This window comes from Carassius gibelio, chromosome A10, assembly GCF_023724105.1.
Source record: "Carassius gibelio isolate Cgi1373 ecotype wild population from Czech Republic chromosome A10, carGib1.2-hapl.c, whole genome shotgun sequence".
Taxonomy (NCBI): Eukaryota; Metazoa; Chordata; class Actinopteri; order Cypriniformes; family Cyprinidae; genus Carassius; species Carassius gibelio.
Genome location: NC_068380.1, coordinates 6,946,926 through 6,956,347, shown reverse-complemented (window position 1 = coordinate 6,956,347; position 9,422 = coordinate 6,946,926). Strand labels below are relative to the sequence as shown.

The following is a 9,422-nucleotide window of genomic DNA, read 5'->3' as shown; positions in this document are numbered from 1 at the left end:
ATTTAGTATTCAGCATTACATTACCTGCCCACCAATGGATCCTCTGCAGTGAATGGGTGTCAGTCTATCAAATAATGTCTTGTGCAGTGAAAAGCTTCATGTTTGTAAGGCATTTTAACTTTAATCAGTTGCTTCTGGACAAAATGCATAATAGTCCATAATCCATGATGGAAAAGTCCATTCCCTGTTCTTCTCTCACATATTTGTTTAGAAATCTTTTTACTTGTAAACTGAGCTTGATCTGTGCATATTTCTCTCCTGATTCAGAATACATTTTCATAGGAGGAAACAATATTATGGATGGAGGACTTGTCTGAGGTTAAAACATTTTGATGAATTTGTTTCTTACAAACACACTTCACTTCACAAGATGTAAATTGATGGACTGTAATGTGAATTACTTGTGAATTATTATGGTGATGTTTTTATCAGCTGTTTGAACTCTCATTCTGACGGCACCCATTCACTGCAGAGGATCCTTTGGTGAGCAAGCAATGTAATGCTAAATTTCTCCAAATCTGAAGAAAAAAACTAATCTACATCTTGGATGGCCAGAGTACATTTTCAGCAAATTAAAATTTTTGGGTGAACTATTCAAGTTTCTGAAACATGTTGGATACAGCACCTGAATGGACAGTAGATTTCCCTTTTTTTCCCATTTATAATAAAACTAAGTTGCAATGAAAGAAATGTTATAGTATTTTAAAATTACTATAGAATATGTAATGCAAATTTAATTTGCAGCACATTCATGAAAGAAAAACATAAAGCAGCAAAAGAAAAATGATGCACGTTCTTTAATCATCATTTTGTAAAAGTAGAATTACATTTTTTTTTTTGCCTCTGACCAAATTACCTGAATGCAGACTTCCTTAATTCATAAATATGAACTTCAAATCAGTCACTCATGATATTCCACTGTCTTAAAAGGCAGCTGACTCTGTAGGCAGCTCACTGGGTTTTGAAACAGAGCTATACTCTTCAAAAACCACAGAAGCTCTGAAGGATTTACATCTGAACATACTTTGCATGATTTCAGCATGTCTCTCTGAGACTGTGGTTGGGGCGTTTTGCGTTAACATCAGCTAGCTGGCTAAAGCTCTCTGCTTTGTTCTCCAATCCTGAGGTTAACGATTTTCCGTCGTGGGAGGCGGGGGAGAGCAGCGGCGGAATTAGGATTCAGCTCCCATCCTCAGCGCCGAGCGGCTGTCTGCTGCCTACCCAGCAACCCTGGCGCTTTGTGACAAGGAGATGGATGATATCTGCAGCCTGGCTGGCCGCTCTATGGATAAAGGCACACACACACGTCTGCAAGCACACCGAGTCACACACACACACACACTTCCCAAAGCCAGCAAGGTTTTACGCACACACTTTCACACATGTAACTAATGCTGTGATGCTGCTGCTACAACCTTTAACATGGAACACCGAACAGCAAAGCTACATCCAGGTTTCATTGTGATTCTTTGCTTAATTTGCACTTACAGTTATGGAGGGAGTACTGAAAATGTGTTAGGTTAACGATTTCATGTGTTAAAAGAGTTAAAATATACAGTTTATATACAGGAGAAGAGAGATATACCATAAATGAGACAATCAATACAATAATATCAACAATTTATTAGAAAGTCTTAAACATTTACAGCATTTAAATATACAAATGTGCAAGGGATAACAAGATTAATGTGCATTTGTGATCGGAGTGTGTGTGTCACTGGACTGTGTGTGAAAGCAGAAGGTCAAAGGATCTGTCTCTGTTCTCCGCCTCTTTTAATGCGGGAGCGGATTTGTGTGTCAGACTCGCCTGCTGAAACTGCATACTTATACACACACACTTGCTTCCTCGCACTGAATAAAGAAAGCTATAGGTTTAATCAGTACATTTCTCTTGTTTTCCGGTTCGAATATCTAGATGAACGCAATACAATTAAAATTTTACAGATAATTATATCTGTATATTATATTAAATGAGATTCATTCGATCAGTGTTATTTTAGACACTCATTCACAGCAGAAATTGAATGCGATTTTTATTTATTGTTTTTAATATGAGAGAAACAAAGAGAGAGACACTTCATTTTAGGATACAGATAGGTTTATATTTCCGCCAGAGCTCACTGTGTGTTGAAGAACAAAAGGAAGTCTGGGTAGTGTGTGTTTGTGTGTGTGTGTGTGTGTGTGTGTGTGTTTGAGGATTGCTGGAGTGCTCGCACAGTTTTTCGTCCAGGTAAAAGGAGCACCTGCGGCCACAGCTACCCGCCATCCGACGGGTTAAAAGCTCTGACTGGAGGAAGACGCTCAGAACAGAGTCCCATCGGCTGAGAGAAACCTGTGAGACAGAAGCTAATTATCCTCTAAAGCAAAAAGCCAGTTGTGGTTCAATAACTCCAGCGCGCTGCCAGCCTGCGTTTCCTTGGCAACGCCTCCACAGCAGTACTGCAGACATCACAGAGAAAGGGTACACAGGACAGGATGAATCGGGGAGGAACGACTTTAAGAGTGACGGGCCGTGTGGAGATACGTCCTCTAGACTGATGCAGGCCAATTACAGGCCATTACTCTGTTCTGAGATTGAGTTGCTTTCTTTACGCTTAGGGACCCAGAGATGTACTGTATGTATGAAAATAATGACATTTTCAAAAGTACTCCTTGTTTTCTCTTCAGATTCTTGTAATATATGTTTCTGACTTATAGAGTGCTTTCACACCTGCCTCATTTAATTAGTTTGAATCAAGCATGCCGAGACCTCCTTGAAGAGGTGGTCTCGGCCCAGTTGCAAACGGACTCTAGAGCAGTTCGCTTTTAGTGACCCAACGGACCAAAGAACCAAGCCGGATCATAATTCATAATGGGAAATATGCTATATAAAATGCAGCAGCCAGTGTCTGATTCTGTGAGTGATAAATAAATGCAGTTTGGCACGCTTTGCAATGTTGCCTTGTGAACGTGAAAACTGAACCAAGCGGAAAAATGCAACATTGTAACAAATGAAGTCCCCGTTTCAGAACAAAGCAAACGGTCTACAGGTCTAAAAAGAATCAAACCCCAGCAGACGGATATTATCAAAGCTTTAACTCTTGGATCACAAAGCTGATGAACTCTTTTTTGAAATATGATTATCAACTAAAGGGACACATGGCAAAAACACAATCATTTGTAGCTGTTTAATTAGTTTCATTTCTTCCATTTTGATGCTTGATGCATGTTAACAAGTTTAGAATCAGTTTTCAAATGATTGGGGAAAATGACGAAGTAACCACTCTGATAAATCAAAGCACATTTTGAGATGTCGGCATTATCACACTGAGCTCTTCCCTTTAAGATCCATGGAACCATTCCATATACACCTGGGTTTTTATAGTGTTAAAAGGTTCCTTTAGCTTATTTAAATGTTTGTCACATTTAGAAAATAACGCTTTTCTGTCACTGAAAGGCTCTTTGAGGAACCCAAAATGGTTGGCATCAATGCGAAAACCAATGCTTGGAACCTTTATTTTTAAGAATGTATGTTGGAAACCAGTATATCAAATGTAGGTCCATATACAGTAAATTAACACTGGGTAAAAGGATTTCTAACAAACTCAGTATGACTTATGCATGGCTTCCAGTGGCTAATTGCTTTAATAAAATGGTGACAACAAATAACGATGAAACACCCTAATGTTTAACACACAGTTGCATTTATTAACAATAATCTGAATGAACAAATCTTACGGGAAGTAGCATGTTTAAGTAATATGACTTAAAATGTGAAAGAGAATTGATCTATTTCACCAAAATATTTTTGTTATTGCCAATAACCAATATGATGCCTGGAACGGCATTAGAATCTCAAATCAAGTTTTTTACAAGTGTCAAGTGAAATCAGGAATTAAAACAATTTGAATGTACAGCACAGATTATCAATACCCCTTTAATACTTTTGAGGAACTAACAAACTAATATTGCCCACCAATATTTTTTAAATATCTATTATGAACAAGTGCATTTGTTCTAATAAGCTGAAGTGGCAGTATTCATCATTCTTTCGGTGTCTGGATGTACGCAGATATTCTGAGAGGCTGTGTGTGTTTGCACCTGTTATTTGTACCTGCACTGAGCAGTAAGAAGAACCCACTGTTTCCACTGACCTGCCCTGATAACATGCACCACAACAATCCCCGTCAACCAATGGAAGAAAGATTCCTGTAATCCTGTAAATTCACCGGCTCCTGCAGCTTCTCCTGCCTGAGCTCTCAGTGCTTAATCTACTTTCAGTACCTTTATCCCACACAAATGTTAAGTTTATTTAAACCACATGCGGTTAGCGAGAACACACACTCATACTCACACACCATCAGCGGGCTCTTTTAATTCCTCAGTGGCCGATCTTTATCTCCTGACATTTATCAAGGGAATCCTTCTAGAGGTCTATAACAAGGACAACTCCATGATTTTTGAGTGAACTAAACCATTCGATATCAGGTTAGTTTCAAAATGTTATATTTCAAAATGCTTGATTTACTGCTGAACATTGTTTCTCTGTGTACATTTCTATAATACACATTTCATATTCAAAGTACAAGCATATTTTAATACTGCGATACATTTCTTCAGCATTTAAGTCTTGCTGTCCAGTGAGATGAATTAAATATGTCTGAAAAAAATAAATAATAATCTTTCAAAAGTAAATAAACATTTCTTTTAAGGATAAATACAAAGTCAATTTAACTAGGTTTATGCACAGCTTAGTAGAATTATATGAATTATTACTTATCAGTCCATTAATAAACTTATTATAAACAGGTAATGTAGACATATACATTTTGTGTATAATTTTAAAAAATTTCACATTGACTCAATCATTGTTGGCATGTCTATTTGTGTGTCTGTCTTTCTGGACATCTGTGTCCGCCTGAAAATACTCGTCAGACCCGTCAGCCAGAAAACAAACCTTTTTTTGATCTGATACACACTAATGAAACTCAGTCCGATGTGCTGTCTGCCAAATATTTAAATATGAAACCATGTCAGTGAGGCTGAGACATCAGACCCTGATGTCTGCTGGACCATTCAGAAGTCGGGCCGGTTATTAAATAAAACAATATGAATTCCTGGCTGGATCCAACTTTTGTTCCTTTTCTCATCTAGCCGATTAATTGGTCTGTGAGTGTGTGTGTGTGTGTGGGTACAGATTTGTACAAAACCTGACAAATTGCCAAAAACCACCTTTTGGGGACATCCTAATTTTTTTTTTTTTAATTGTAAAAATGCAGAAAGTTTTCTGTGTATAACTGTCTGTATATAAAACAATAGAAGTCTATGTTATGTCCCCATTTAGATAAGCTAAGTAAACGTGTGTTTGTGAACGAGTGTGGGATGAGGGAGTATTTATGTGCAAGCTCTGATGAATAGTGTGAGCAGCACACAAGATTTTATCTGTGCGTTGGCACTGCCAGCCTGAGCCGAGTGTCAGACGGATCCTAATAAAACTGTCTGACCCCGCATTGGGCACCAGGCTGGCGCTCGCTGGTTGTGGCTGACTGCTTGGTATGCACTGAGCATGGTAGAGCTTCAGCTGTTGCTGGGAGCTTTGTGGCACAGACCCAGCCTGATTAGTTGGCATCGGCCATTGTTCGGAGTGAAACCAAGCAGGGGAAAAATATAATTAGAGAGAGAGAGAAAGAGGAAGAGAGAGAGAGCAATAGGGGGAAAACAATTGTTTTGAAACTACATTTCTAATGTGGGTAATTTAGCAAAATTAGGTTTTCAAAAGTTAAACACTCCAGGGAGATAAAGAACAAAGCCAGGCGTTAGACTTAATGAGTTTACCTCTTTAAAACAGGAAGGAGCCCACAGCTCTGTGCCAACCGGACCCCATAAAACTACCATCCGTCTGGAGTTCAATGTCATTTCTGCTCAAAAACAACATGACGACACACTGAGATCCATATCTCTGTGCATGCCGTGCCTATAAACGCAGTACTCTGCAAGCCGCATGTTCTTCTATCAGCAAAGTCTGGGCTTCAAGAGGTAATGGAGTCTATTCATAGAATGTTTTTTTTGTGTAAATGAAGGTGTCAGCATATGTTGGTTCAATATGTCGCTTGTTTTTTTTTTACACAGACTCTTTTGGTTATGAATCAGACAGATTTTATGTTATTGGATTAAACAAAAAATTACATCTGGTGGATACATGAGGATAAAGCCAAGCAGACTTGTTTAATAACAGTGCAGGTGCTGGGATCTTCTATCAAGGGCATCACTAGAAATGATTTACCTTCATTTAAAATAAAATCTTTGCAGAAACCAAAAAAGATTCCTGAATTCAGGATTTAGTGTGGGAATAACTGATAATACCGGCCCTTCCTTGTGTTGCCAATGCGATAAAGGTCATTTAGTGGCGACCAGACAGCCAGACAAAGTGAATAGCATGACGACCCTCTCCTGCACCCCTCATCCCAAAGGAAAAACACCTCAGCAGATGTGCATGGTCAAGTTTTATTTAAAAACCATTAGAAACCATCATCATCATCATCAGGCATGTGAACATATTGAACATTTAATCTCTCAGACACGCCAGTGCCGCATCCGCTCTGGTCCACCGTTTCACTGTCTTATCTCTCACAGACATCCGTCCCGCGTCCGTCTCAGTTGGGACACAGCCAGGGGATTGAGTGCTTTTGCCCTCTGCCCAGGTCCCAAGAGCTTAACCTGTGATTTTTAGCACACAAAGCTCACAAGTTAGGGTCTCAGGGACCAGGAGGAGTGCAGCGGTGTCCGCACAGGTTAGTCACAAACACACACAAACATGTATTGCACACTCACGTCCTCTTTCATCCAGCATAACGAAGATTATTCTGCTAATAACGTTCGGCCTATGAAAATAAAATGTGCCTTTTTTGGTCTTCATTGCAAAGTTTAGAGCCGCAGACACGCAGCGCACAGGCATATCATGCACCAAATGGCATGCACAAAAGCAGACGGAAAAAACCCATCAGGTAAGAGGAAATCAGGACGAGCGGTTGGATTTGAAGCTGCCCGTCGAGAGAGCCAACAGTCAGATGGTCAGTCTCTCTGTCCGTCTTTCTCTGTCTTGTGTTTCTCATCCTCAGGATCTCTGGTGAGCAGAACCGCTGGCCTCTGACTGCAGCTTCAGACATGAGCGTCTGTATGTGTGTGTGTGTGTGTCTGTCTGCGTCTCGTCTCCCACCACTGACTCCATTACATCGAAAGACATGTAGCAGCAATTGATCAGCCACTTTCAAGAGCCAGTAAACTGGCGTTGGGGCAAAATTAGCAGAAAACGGCTTACGCAGCTCCCTGCAAGACCACCCCACACCCACCCAGACACGCAGCGCCTGCGATTCCCCCTCACTGCTTTTCCAATAAGTTGTCTTTTTTTGTGACTTTGGGAGCACAGACGAGATCATGCGTCCGCAGAACACTAACTGCAAGCAAATCCGATAATGCACACGGCAGTCAAAACATGCATGTCATTTACACTGCAAACGCAAAACTGATGCACACATACACACCTTGAAGACTCCTCCTCCCCCCACAAACAAGAAGCATCGTTCATCCTCAGGGACCAGACGGTGTGGACACTCCCGGAAATGAGAGCAACCGCCACGTGCCTCACACACACACACACACACACGCACGCACACTGTCTACCTTCAAACCTGTGCCGACTTTGTTATCTTCAAGGAAAAAGAAAAAGAGAGAGAGTGAGAGAAAAAGAGTGAGGAAGGTAAAGCATCCTCAGACAGTGAGATGTCACTAAAAGAAGACACTCTTGAAAACATCATCTTCATTAGAACCACTGTACATCCTCTCATCACTGTCACTCTCCTCACACTCGTCAGTCTGACACACACCTTACACTGGCAAAACACACTCACCCGCACATCCTTCACTGGTCCGGACACCTGTCCCGGGCATCTGTACCCGTACCTGGGCCGTATGTGAGACCCGCTCTCGCTCTCTCGGTGTGACTGAGTGCCAGCAAACGGCAGATTCTGCAGCGAGAGTGATTCCCCCCACCCACCCTCCCCTCCGACTCTCTCCTTCCCTCCCTCCCTCTCTTCATCTCAGCTCCACTTCCCCTCTGCACTGATCAATCCCTCACTTTCTCTGAAGGCTCAAAAAAAAAAAAAAAAAAAAAAAATGCAGCCAGCCAGCAGCCATAAATGGCGTCATGCTCTCTGTTGCGCTCTGTGCAGCCACACAACAATCTGTCTGTCACAATATTGTGACAACATTTCCACAACTGACTGAGGAGGATCATCCACCAACCCACCGCAGAAGCTGCGGAAAAGTGTGTGACCGTCACAGTAAAGCATGTCATTTTTGTAAAATTACTCAATATCTAATGATCATCTTAAAAAATTAAACAAAATCAAAATAAAATAAGGAGATGAAACAACTTAATAATGAAATGATAACAATTTAAGAAGAACAAGCTGATGAAACAGAAAAAAAAATGGGGGAAGGCCATTAAAAACATCAAAAATCTAATAATAAAAAGCAATTTAAACAAAACGAGGAGGAGAAACAGCAAAATACAGAAAAAAATAGAAAACAAAATAAACTATAAACATGAAAATGTAAACAAGGAAAGAAACATCAAATAGTCATAAAACAATGGCAATTTGAAAAAGTAGAAAACAAAATGAAGAAAAAATAATGAAACTGGCAATTAAAGCAAGGAGACAAAAAAAATATATTTAAAATTTGACAAAATGACGGCCATTTAAAAAAAATGAGGAGACGAAACAACAAAAAACTATTGTAATGTAAACAAAATAAGGTGAAGAACAAAAAAACATAAATATAAACAAACAACAAGATGTAAAACAACAGCGTGAAAAACAAAGCAAATAATCATCACCATGCAGCTGATGGAAAGTCTGCAATGTGAATCAGAAATAATGGGCCTCATGAGACATTAGCATAACAATTTTTCTGCATAAACTGCTCTAAAAAAACATTTGACACTTTTGGTTTATTAGTTCCTTCTCATGTAATTCAGACCGAATGACATACACTTTGTATTTCATAAATCAGGTCCAATGTACACAAGCTCATATTAAATTCAATGCAAGCTTATTTGTATAGCGCTTTTCGCGATACAAATCGTTGCAAAACAGCTTTACAGGAAATGTAGTTTCTACAATATATTTAGTAATATATATATATATATATATATATATATATATATATATATATATACAGGTGTATCTCAATAAATTATAATGTCGTGGAAAAGTTCATTTATTTCAGTAAATCAATTCAAATTGTGAAACTCGTATTTAATAAATTCAATGAACACAGACTGAAGTACAGAAAGGTTATTTTAATTGTGATGATTTTGGCTCACATTTAACAAAAACCTACCTATCTCAACAAATTTGAATACTTCATAAGACCAATAAAAA

At 39.4% G+C, this 9,422-nt stretch overlaps 1 long non-coding RNA gene across 2 annotated transcripts in view; it reads right to left on the bottom strand.

The window, feature by feature from the left end:
- Positions 1–1,603: 1,603 nt before the first annotated feature.
- The window catches only part of LOC128020979 (uncharacterized), a 46,548-nt gene continuing 38,729 nt past the window's right edge, over positions 1,604–9,422 (bottom strand). For both annotated transcript variants that reach the window (XR_008185451.1, XR_008185450.1), the window contains exon 3: positions 1,604–6,696. This is a non-coding gene — a long non-coding RNA (uncharacterized LOC128020979). The remainder of the gene's footprint in view (positions 6,697–9,422) is intronic.